The sequence below is a fragment of the Dreissena polymorpha genome, chromosome 14 (assembly GCF_020536995.1).
Source record: "Dreissena polymorpha isolate Duluth1 chromosome 14, UMN_Dpol_1.0, whole genome shotgun sequence".
In the NCBI taxonomy this organism is placed as follows: Eukaryota; Metazoa; Mollusca; class Bivalvia; order Myida; family Dreissenidae; genus Dreissena; species Dreissena polymorpha.
In genome coordinates, this window is record NC_068368.1 from 57,620,996 (window position 1) to 57,634,261 (window position 13,266).

Here is a 13,266-nt window from a genome sequence, read left to right on the forward strand (position 1 = left end):
AGGAGGAAAATCGCTGGGTGTAAGAGATAGTGGCTAGGACAGACGGACAGACTGATGGTGGAGATAACCACAATGAACCTGTTAACAGCCAACTAACGCTGCCAACAAAGCACAAGCTTTACGTGTCAGGATGTGGCACTATCTATACAAACTGCATAAGGAATAACAAGACGCTTAGGGTTTGAGGGACACCAAACCTGATTATGAGTCTTCCACACCTTAAGCATCTTAACCCTTTGCATGCTGGGAAATTTGTCGTCTGCTAAAATGTCGTCTGCTGAATTTCTAAAATTAGCATTTTCTTGAATTTTTTTTCAAAGAATACTATCAGAATAGCAAACAGTTTGGATCCTGATGAGACGCCACATTCTGTGGCGTCTCATCTGGATCCAAACTGTTTTCAAAGACCTTTAAAATTCGGTTCCTGCACTGAAAGGGTTAAATATACTTATTTGCTTGTGTACATGTACCTGATAATAAATTATTATTATTACCTGTTTTGGCATCAACAACTTTATCAATTGGCCCTCAAATTTTGCACATAAACGCTACACGATCAACCAATATGCCTTTTCATTTCAAGTTGGAAAGCAATTTAGCCCTTATTTGGCCATAATAGGGTGGATCGATTTAAAATACAACTATTCCAGATACAAAAATATTAATTCATTTATTTAATGCACTTATTTTCTTCTCTTTTGCTACGAAATGACCAGTCATATTTTGCACTAGCAGATGATATTTCTTTTTTTACGTCACATATGAAAGGTAAAAAGAAATTCAAGCAGCATTTTATAATATAAATTTAAAAATGCACTAAATCATGCACTTAAAAACAATATTATTGTGATTCTGTTATTTATAATCATATTAATAATGCCTCATTTTTCTCCATTTTATGGTTTACTATCTATTTTCCCAATTTTATGGTTTATCTTGCTTATTTTCTGAATTCAAAAGGCACTGGCTTAAAAAAACTGTCTATGCATGTAACTGTTTATTGAAATCTCTTTATGAGTGATTATAAATGCATGATAAAATTCTAACATGATATGTTATAGATAAATCTATATTGTTTGTATTTTTCCTAAACATTATTAGCCACCATTGTGGTCAAACATATTTTTTTGTTTTATTAGCCGGATTTTTTTCGAAAAAATCTCGGCTTATAGATTGATGTTGTCGGGCGGGCGGGGGGGGGGCGGGCGGGCGGGCGGGCGGGGTGGCGGCGTGCTCGAAAATGTTAAATTTCTTATTTCATGGTATAACTTTGGTATGCTTGGACCTAGAGTCTTCAAACTTGACATGAAGGTTGGCCAGGATTAACAGATGACCACTGGTCATTTCAAGGTCATTCATTTGAAGGTCAAGGTCACTGTGACCTTCAATATAAAAAATGTTAAAGTTGTTATAACTTTGGTATGCTTGGACCTAGAGTCTTGAAACTTGACATGAAGGTTGGCCATAACTAGTTAGTAACCACTGGTCATTTCAAGGTCATTCATTTGAAGGTCAAGGTCACTGTGACCTTGAATGTAAAAATGTTAAAGTTCTTATTTCATGGTATAACTTTGGTATGCTTGGACCTAGAGTCTTCAAACTTGCCATGAAGGTTGGCCAGGATTAACAGATGACCACTGGTCATTTCAAGGTCATTCATTTGAAGGTGAAGGTCACTGTGACCTTCAATATAAAAATGTTAAAGTTGTTATAACTTTGGTATGCTTGTACCTAGAGTCTTGAAACTTGACATGAAGGTTGGCCAGAACTAGTAAGTAACCACTGGACATTTCAAGGTCATTCATTTGAAGGTCAAGGTCACTGTGACCTTGAATGTAAAAATGTTAAAGTTGTTATAACTTTGGTATGCTTGGACCTAGAGTCTTGAAACTTGACATGAAGGTTGGCCAGAACTAGTAAGTAACCACTGGACATTTCAAGGTCATTCATTTGAAGGTCAAGGTCACTGTGACCTTGAATGTAAAAATGTTAAAGTTCTTATTTCATGTTATAACTTTGGTATGCTTGTACCTAGAGTCTTCAAACTTGAAATAAAGATTGGCCAGTACTAGAAGATGACCACTGGTCATTTCAATGTCATTCATTTGAAGGTCAAGGTCACTGTGACCTTAAATGTTAAAATGTTAAAATTGTTATAACTTTGGTATGCTTGGACATAGAGTCTTCAAACTTGACATGAAGGTTTGCAAGCACACTTAGATGACCACTGGTCATTTCAAGGTCATTCATTCTAAGGTCAAGGTCACTGTGACCTTGAATGTAAAAATGTTAAAGTTCTTATAACTTTGGTAGGTAAAAATGTTAAAGTTCTTATTCCATGTTATATGGTACTTTCCTGTCATTTAAATAAAAAATCCGGCTTCAATGCGGTCATCTCCGACCGCGGAACTCTTGTTAATGACGTTGTTTCACAGATTACTGTAACAGAGCTACAGATAAGGTGCGCATTTGTGTAAATCCCCAATGTAAAATTGCCGATTACGCATAGAAAAATAAAACCATGCGTTCCGAAACCCAATTGAAATTGTCGATTACGCATATCATATTTTTCCTTTGCATAAGGAATTCTGTCCCGGAAATACCCTGGTCCGAAATACCCGGATTCTTTCCGCTTTGTCCAAGCGCTTTCAGTATACGTGTTATTGTTGTGAAAATGTCGAAACCGTGAGGCCTAAAAAATGGAAACATCGTATCCCAAGCACTAACAAACTCAATTTTAAGATATTCAACCGCAGGCAACACAAAATCAGAAGCGGAAAATATAGTGAAACTAATTTTTGACGATATTGTGTCGGAGGCAATCCGCTGTCAGTGCTTACATTGTAAGAAAACTGGTGGAAAAAATCGTTGAACTTTTTTTAAAAATCAAGACTGTATAATATGGATACATCTACATAATTACACAAAATCTCTGAAACTAATCAATTAAGAGTGGAACTTCAACCAGCTTATTCAGGTAAGCAGGTGAGAATTTAAGACAGTTAGACAATGAACATACCCAATTTTAAAACAAAAGTACCCAATTGTCAATTTAAGTAGTGGGTACCGACTTTTTTGTACCCAATTGAATATGAAAATACCCAATTGAACTCAAAAGAAGTGGGTATTTACCCAATTACTCAGAAAAGTTATCTGGAGCTCTGCTGTAACGTACAATCTTTATACAGAATGAAGGAGTTTTTATTTACAAGTACACTTTTTGTATTCTTTTGATAGTGTACTTAATTTTTTTTTACTGCTAAATAAAATAACGCGTCAGACTAATGTCGTTAAAATCTAGAGTTTAAATTAAATTATGTCACACGATATACGTATTAAAATATTTAACAACTGCATGTCCGACTTGTCGTCATTACATTCAAGTCGTCATTAAATTCAAGATTTTAAATGAAAATACGTCACAAGATATATGTATTTCATACCATACGAGTTTTTTGGGATATTTTCAGATCTGAATACTGGTATTTTACATGTCTTAAACTTTAACTGTAATGTATCGCAGATTCAGAGATGTATGTTTTGTTGTAAAGGTCATTTAACCCAACAGATCCCAGACACAAAGAGTGTCCAAATTTGTGCAAACAATTTAATTACAACTTAGACATTTATCGATTGTCATTACCTGCTGTATAATTTATTTGTGTACTGACATATATTCAATTGTGGAGAAATCAACCGGGATCACCTTTGTGAGAATCTGGTGGAAAAATCACTGCACTAACCTGAGACATCAGTCTGTCATGATTGATATTGATCAGTTATACATATTTTTCTAATTCTGGCTACCATAACTTTAAATGTCGCTTTTTATGATTTTTGACTGGCGCGACTTAATTGTTATGGACCAACCCCATTAGGAAAGTCAACCAGAAAATCCCGAAAAGTTGACAGTTAACAAAGACCGGTCCAAAACAGGTTTTAAATGCAGTTATTGGCCCAAATCAATCACTTGATTGGAAAGATTGACATTTTTCACATTTAACCGATACATTCTTTCACAAAATACTATCTTAAACATTTAAAATTTATCTATTCTGCTCTTTCATATCGAGAAAAACAGCGATGTGACAGACTTTCTTGAAATGCGAATCTCCCGAGATTTCACGGTATTTCTACTTTTAGTAACATACCATATGTCGGTCAATAGCGATACATCGCTAATGTTATACTTGTTATGTACAAACTGACTTAAAATAAAATTTGTATTTGTATATTTGTATACCATGTGCTCAAGTGTTTTCAAATTCAGAATGACATTTCCCGGTATTTTAGAATATTCTGGCTTGTTTTGTTAACAAATTGTAGTGTAAATACAAACTCAAAGTAAATATTTAAAACTACCCGATTCACACTGAAATCAGTTTTATAATCCACCAGACGTATGTTGTTAAACACAAATAATAGATTTCAGAAAACAAAGGTAATGTTTACAATATCAGCAAAAGATGTCAAGGATGATCCGACAGTATCCAAATGAAAACTAGTCTTGGACAAAGCGACAATGGCTTCAAAATTGTGAATTTCAGACTGATGATAGTTATTTTCATCTATTGTTAGATGCATTTGAAACATTTAAACCTTAAAATATTCCTCGATGCAGTAATTTATATTCATTCACCAATATATGTAGACATGTATCCAAGAAAATGAGTATTCTTTGATTTATTGCGTGACATAAATATGTTACGAATCTGGTTGACTTTCGATACAGAGTTGGCTTCAGAGTACAGGTATGTCAATACCATATAAATTGTACGCTGAAGTTTCTTTAGCGTATATTTTTCTAATGTTGACAGACCATTGACATTGCTGGGGTTTGTTGATTTAAAGACTTATTATCATCACGGGCAGAAAAACATTATAGACATTAAACAGCGCGTCATTAAGTAGACAACAGCTGCACAACTGTATGGTAAAAGGTAAATATGTATCTTAATAATTATGTTGACAACTAGCTTACGTAGCAACGTCCGAAAATATGAAATATCCGACATGTATTTCAATATTTAAAATTCAAGATATAATGACGACTGAACTGTTTTACTTTAAGGAAAAAGCGGTAAAACTATGTTGAAAATGAAACACAACAAACTAAATACTTACCTATAAACGACTAATTATCCCAATATAACACTGTCATTGAATCGCACATTTCAATTATAATTATTCCCCTTGAAAGTTAATGCATATTGATATAACGAATTCATCAAACGTTATCAAACATTAGTAATTTGAATTGCATCGGATTCGCACAATAATATGTGGATGTAAATCCGATCCGGTTGTTGTTTATGTGTCAAGCTCATTTTGTCAGTGAGATATAATAAATTTCTTGCGTAGTAAAATCTACTGTAAAGTACACAATGATACTTACATAATTCTGTCGTATCCGTCTGAATAAACATACGCTGCACAAAATATAGACATTTGTATTAATGATAATTAAACACAATCATATTTTCTGTGCTTATTGAATTAATAACACTGAGTTTCTTTGTCGCGTTACAAGATGGCGGATGTCTAACGCTGTTTGTGAAGTGACGTCACAATGTTTATTTGAGCGCGTGCCCGTTCCCACAAAAAAAATTAAACACAAAATGCTTGGGAGCAACACTATTTGTATTTTGTAACGACTGGCCTTTGAGCCTTTGAGCCTATATTATATCTTCTCTCCTTTCCTTTTCTCAGACTGCTGCTTGGGTCGTTTTTTTCTGCACCTTCATTCTGACCAAACCAGCAGTGTTTGTTTGGCATGGGGAAACTTTTTGTTCTGCTTTCCCTGTTCGAAGTTGAACTGGTTTAAACCGCAATCAACGGAATGACTCCAACTGAGAACACGCACAGGTTGTCTCTGGCCAAGTTGTAATAGCTATCAATATCAACAACTTGTCTGACCTTTTGGTTTATGCCTGAAGAGGCGAGTTCTTGCCTATCACATCATGGATGTGGAAAATATAACATGTTCTTCCCCCTGTTTTCTGGGCATCCATGTAAACAGGGGCCGTGCAAAGTACCTATCCACTCCAGGTAAGCTGTTAACTGCAACGGCTGGTTGAGGATGCCACCATAGCTGCTTAATGTTCAGGAAATATAACCATGGGCCGAGGGGCAGTATGAGGAGACATAGTATTAGCATTCGAAAACTGGTACTGGTCATGTACGTAATTCCGGCCTGTACGTAAAAAATCGGCCACCTGTGTAAAATCATTTTCATGATCTTTACGCACATATTTTGTTTTTATTTAGAAAAATCAACATGAAAACCATCCCCACTCGCAATATTTTGCAAATGTAAGAACCATATCACCGTAAACTTTTGTGTTAAAATGTCAAAAATATAGCAGGAAATATTTGGCTCATGGGGAAAGTGATGTCATCATATGTTGCAACAATTATAATCATATAAGAAACAAATATATTTGATAAAATTATTTTTATTTTATCTAATAAACTTTAATCAAAGTTTTACCAATTTATTGTACAAAAACTTATATTCAAAACATACAAATCAGAACCTAAATATAAATTTTTAATATATGAATTACCTCCCTTTATAAGAATATTGCTAGATTACATGTTTAAATATTATATATAAGCGTTTACTAATAATCAACACTGAAGTCAACTTTTCAAACAAAATGTGTTTACTTTTTTAGCTATGTTTGAAAAAATTTATTAAACACATTAAAAACAAATATTTTTAATGAAATAGCAGTTTCCCCATTGTTCATATTTATTAAAAGAGGTAGGGGGAGTAAATGGTATAATAATTTCGCATTTATTTTAAATTTCAAGTCAAAAATATTAATAGTATAAACATTGATTAATACTCTGAAATTGAGGACATTTGTCAAAAGATATTGCTTTGTAATTTTATCTGCAGATCAAACCGAAAAGTGGTCGATTTTTAAGGTACATTTAACCTACGAAAATGGATAGTTTACATGTCATCATTTTCTGTTCATTAAGTAACATTCACCGATCTAATTCTATTTAAATTTTCATGCTAGGTGAGTTTTGAACCCAGGATTATATATGTGAAGTTTAGTTTCAACCAGTTGCCTAACACTAAAGATTTTTCTTAAATAGTCCCAAAAGTGGCCGGAATTACGTACATGACCAGTATATGATCATATACTTTATCGTCTCTCCGTCACTCCTTCAGTCGGCTGCTTAGGAGCAATAAAAGTATTATTATGTAACGACTGGCCTTTGGGTGAATATTTTATGGTAATTTTCTGAGTTTTTGTGTCTAGATATATAATACTACCAAAATTCACGGTTCAGTTCATCAAGTTTATTATGTAGTATCTGACAGTAAAATTAGATGTATGTAGAATCAAATCAATTTATGGAATTGAAATGTTTTCTAAGCTTCTGGCAAATACTCTCAACTGTCTCTCTTGGTTGCTTTTAAACTAAAACCGTGTCTTTTTCCTCCAAAAGATAGGTCAGGTATAACACACCGAAAAAATAAAATTCTTTAAATAATAGCAAAGTTTTCACAACACCATTAAATATGAAGATAATTGACTTGGTCACACTGTCACTTTTCAGAGTGCTGCTCGAGTCCTTTGATTAGGTCCCTTCATTCTTGCCAAACCAGTGATCCCGGCCACACTCTTCTTACAAACTGGTACTTTCTTCCTGTCATATTTCCTTTTCGTTATTCCTTCTTATTCCATCTTAAGCTTTCGCTTCCTGTACCTTTGAGTGGTGTAGGGGATATTTGACCTATCAAGAAATGTAACCATGGGCTGGGGAGCAATATGAGTAGACAATGCCATTGTATTATTATTAGAAAACTGGTCTGTCAGCATATATGTAATCTCTTCTCCAGTCACTCGATCAGACGTCTACTTGGGAGCAATAATATCAGTATTATTTAACAAATGACCTTTTTCAGATGGATTCTTTGGCGGGTTTTCTGCCCCTTTATTCTTGCCAGACCAGCAGTGTTTGTTATACATGGGAAAACATATGGTTCTGCTTTCCTTGTTGCAAGTTGAACTGGTTTTCAACCGCAACCGGAATGCTAAAATTGGTTGTTTGTGATGGGTTGAAAAACCTCACTCCCTTGGTCACAACATGTTTGTCATAGTCGTTGGCACGTCTTGAATACATGAAAAAAAATCAATATAAGGCTTTATGAAGGTAATATGAAACTTTAGCTGCAGATGTACAATTTTGTTGAATTCTAGTGATTGGTTACGGTTATTCAGATGTTGAATTAAAGACAGGCAACGCAATAATTGTATAACTCCCTCGACTTCCCCGGTAGATAATACCAAAAAATTAGTGCTAGGTTTATAGTAGGTATGAATCTAAAGATAAAATGAGATATGAATTCTAGAGTCGTCTACATCAAACTCGTATAATTTAATAGCTGTATGGTAATTGGAAGACTAATTAAGAATAACCTGGGGTAAACCTGCTCGGGTTCAAACGGAAGCTTTCAAAAGATGTTTAGCCACGATCACATTTGAAGTTGGGCATCTCAATCCTTCCCTTCTTTAAAGACCCAGTCTCGTTGTAGAGTGCTTTTCAAGGGGGTTGTGCTTCCCAGATGCTTATCATCCGCGAGCTGTTGATTAATGGTACACCTAAAGTGTCCCTTCCCTTTTCACCACTGAAGATTTTGATGAGCTCGCGGAGAAGTCTTGTGGTCTCAGACATACACCTTGTTATGCGACGGCAGTGCAAAGTTAGCTGTTAGCGAGTAAGAGTTTTCACAAGATCACTGTCCGACTTGTAGTGAATATCTTGTGCGGCAAGCTCATTTCTCTTGGACATGACAAGACATTGGAAATCCTCTTCATCCCAATTGAAAATGCAGTTGCTCATCAACCCCATGAAAGTTGAGTACAACGCATGTGATTTAGTGGCTAACCAGTGGCAATCCTCCTCATAAAATGCCAGATGTCAAGACTGACAATTGTAGAATTCCATGCTGACGCCTTCAACACTTGTTGTAAAGGAGATGCATCTCAACAGTCACGATCAAGATACTTTCTTGAGAAGGGGTCTCTGCCTTTGTGTATCTGTTAATGATACCCACCAACATTGGGGTAAGACCATGTCCCACACTACTTGTCATGACTTAAGTCAAGATCTGCCCATGCTCGTTCCCAACATTGGAGCACCAAAGAGCTGTTTTAGCCAACTTCTTCACCACCTTCTTTGTTGAATTCAGTTTTAGAATTCTTCCAAACACAGAGGTTATGCCAGCCTTTATCTCGTCTAGCCATTGAAATACATTCTGGGTTTAGATTTGCATGAACCATCTGCGCTTGGAAGGGGAGCTCTCTCTGGCGGATCAGAAATGGTACGATTGACCAGTAAACCAGAATGTGCTGCGTCAATGAATCCAATGCAATCTGTAAGGTAGTGAGCATTATTTTTGAACCATGCTTCATCATGTGGTTCATCTACCTTCTTTCTTATTTGGCCGCACCTGTTGCCAAGTCCTCTGTTTCTGAGCAGTAAGACAATCTTCCTGTCACAGGCATGCTTGCAGTGGTCGACACTAACGGGAGTCTGGGAGTCTGAGAAATGGGACTCGTACTCCTTGTTTTTGTGTCAAGGAAGTCCGTCGGACTCCTCGAAAATCATCTTTTATTAATAAAAATATCAGTTGATATACTTTTTCGTATCTCGAGATCGGAATGTCCGAACCCTTAACGTCCGAAAACATATGTCACTCATCATTTTGCTTGAACAAATCGACAAAAAAAACATTCGGAATTATTTATTGTGTTTCCCTTTGATAAATTAAACTAGATTTCGCCGAACAGTCTCTTATCACTTTAAAAATCATAATTCCCGACATTGTTTACACAATGCACGTTTCATGGACCCAAGTAACTGAAGACAGAAAAGGCGTGAATAACTACGTGTCGCTATCAATCGATTAGTTCAGAGGTTTATTGCAGTTCGTTGACTTTGTTATACCGACCACACTTATCTATCCCTACGGTGTATCCTTCCACGATAAAATCGTTGCCAGTTACTTAAAGAGACTGATGATGGCAACCAGGTGAAATCCTCGTGGAAAATATGCTTTCATGCATAATACTAAAACAACATTTTTTTGACACGTAAAGCGTTTTAACAAATTATCATTGAAATCATTACACAACTATTTATGTTTTGTTGAATTATCCAATGAGCATAATACAAAATTTTCCAAAACACTTCCGAATTTTAATGTTGACGCGGCGTTAACAAATACTTTCTTCAAATCAACAATGCTCATGTATTTCATGTTGATCCTTTGTTCTGATAAAAAGCACGCGAAAATTATGCTGCATGTTCAACGCAACATAATCCGCATGAAAAGCGAGTACGTATATATTTTTGTATGTGTACACACCTTGTTATAAGCGCAGAGAACATTACGATATTTTAATTTTGGTTAAAAGTTTCGTAGTTAATTTAATAAAATAATATGGCGAATATTTTTTTAATTGAAATTTCATCTAAATTTATTTCAAATCAAACACGCTGTATCTTTATCGTTACGGTCTTTAAGATACCGGTAAGTAGAAATCTAATTATTCAAACAGTTATTCTACTTTATACATATTAAACAGAAATCCGGACAAAACTGGCATTGTGTTAGGCGTTTTGAAAACACGCTTTGACTGCCTGTAGACCATGATGTTTTGACAAAAGTAATAAAATTTGGAAATGCAGTTCTGCCGATGTGGTCAGTAATGACTGGTAATACCAGGGGCCAAAAAATGTTTGACCAATAGTTTCATAATTTGACATGGTTAAGACTTAAGACTCAAGGAACATATTGCAGTCTTCCTCAAAGGTGTGCTACTGCCATGCATTCACTGTCATTATATAATGGAATCAAAATACTCTTACAGAATTGGCATTTAGGAAAAACCTCAAAAAAGAAGAATGCCTGAAATTACTTATCTTGGTTGGTAAATCCATGATCCTGTCACTAATCTGATGGAAAATGCTGCACAGCAAACTGCACATTTGTGCTTGAAACGCACCGTTCATGTATGTGAAAAAAATTAGGGAAGTTCTTATATTAGCCCTTTGAGTGCTGGAACCGGATTTGGAAGGTTTTTGCAAACAGTTTGGATCCAGATGAAACGCCACAGAACGTGGCGTGTCATCATGATCCAAACTGTTTGCTATATAATTCTGATAGTATTCTTTGAAAAAAATCGAAGAAAATGCTAAGTTTAGAAATTCAGCAGACGACATTTTAGCAGACGACAAATTACCCAGCATGCAAAGGGTTAAAATGAAAGGACACATTATCCTCCTATTGGTTACAATGCGGAAAAATTTCAAGGTTACGAAGCACAAACATACAAAGTGGTACTAAATATTTTAGAAGTGAAAGCTGAAGAAAACATTCCCAATTACAGCATTATTGACTATTAACCTTAAAAAGGTTATTTTAACGTCATTTTACTCAATGACATTAAATTTCTTTGTGCCAAAAATCTCAGATGTTGGCACACATTACAAACATACAAAAACTAAATAAAATGTATAGTTTTGTGGAAGCAAAGCACCAAAATGATTATTTTATTACATGGGCTTATTTATAAGGTTGCTATTGATGTACAAGGTAGGTCTTCTTACCAGAAGTACCGGTATCACAATTCAACTCACTTGATATTTATTTTTGGTCTGGTGACTTGTTTGGGATTTACAAAAAGGCATAACAAGTTTTGTGTTTCCACTCACCCAAAAATCTGAATTTTGGTGCACAACATTGTTTTTGTATTCCTTGTTCAGATTTGTATCTTTTTCTTCTTCAGTAGGCCATAATAGAAAAATTAACTTTGAATATGAAGAAGATGTTTTTAATACAATATAAAGAAGTGAAACTCCAGCTGCTGGAGCAGTATTGAATTCTCATTAAAAACAATTAGTTGGTCCTTTATTTAAGGCAAGTGACCGATGCCTAAGTCTGGGAAGATTTTTTAATTGAGTGATAACACATTTTTGTATTGTTCAAAAGTTAAATAGCCAACCTATTTATTTGAGAACTATATGTATGTGTAATGAAACAACTTTTGTTTTGCCCACTACATGCTTGTTATTTATGGAGTAGTATCAGACTTACTCCTGTTGCTCTGACAGCATTATGACTGTATCTTCCCCCATGGGAGACCTTTCCACGTGAGTCATCTGGAAATAGATAAAATACTGTTAAGAATATTTATATTCTGGAAGTTAAGAAAAATTCCTCATGTGGAAGGTGGTTCTATTGATAATGTAAACAGGATGCCAAATTATCAGTAAAACAAGAAATATCTTGAAGATATACAGGGTTGATGTTCATTGGTTTTAATTGTTGAAAACGATCGCCAATTAAATCAAAGAGTTATAAATGGTTGCAGATGTTTTTCTGAACAATTCTTTGCCCTTCTACAAACAAGTACATGTTAATGTGTACGAACGTAGATAGAAAGGGTCTCTTCTTATCGGTGACCCAAAAACAAGAATGTAAAAAGCCCAACGAAGACTAGTATTTGTGAAAACAAGTTTGGAGTTTAAGAAAAATAAATGGTGTGTGTCACTCTGTTGATAACTCCAGTATATTACAATAATGTGTTTTTTCTGAATCGCATTATTGTTTAAATTAATTATTAATTAGAAATATTATTTAGCAAAAATATATATAGCAATGAAACATATAGGACTGTTACACCAGTAAGATGTGAATCATTAACATAATTCTCCGATTATGGTTTTTAACCCTAATCCCAATTTTAACAAGCAAGCTTACATATACAGGCATAATTAACACATGTATATTGTTTAAACCTTACAATAATTAACTTAAATTGTATTGGAATGGGTTAAATAATGCTGCAATGATAGATAACATATGAAAACAATTATTGAACTTCGATCTGAAACCAAACATGACAGAGAATTAAACATATCATGGATTAACATGTGTAATAACCTGAAAAATAATGTTTATAGCATCTGATTGTTGAACTCCCTGAAGTCTGTTCGGACTCCTAAATTTTTAAAATAGGGAGTCCCAGGGACTCTTTCATTAGATTAGGTTGTGTCGAACACTGGCTTGGCGGTTAGGATGCATGGTAACTGTGCCCTATGTCTGCTGTGGCGAGTTCTTGCCTATCACAGCCTGGATGTGGACAATATAACTGGACTTTCCACTGTTTCCACTTTGAGTGGTGTAGGGGATAGTTGACCTATCAAGAAATGTAACCATGGGCTGGGGAGCAATAT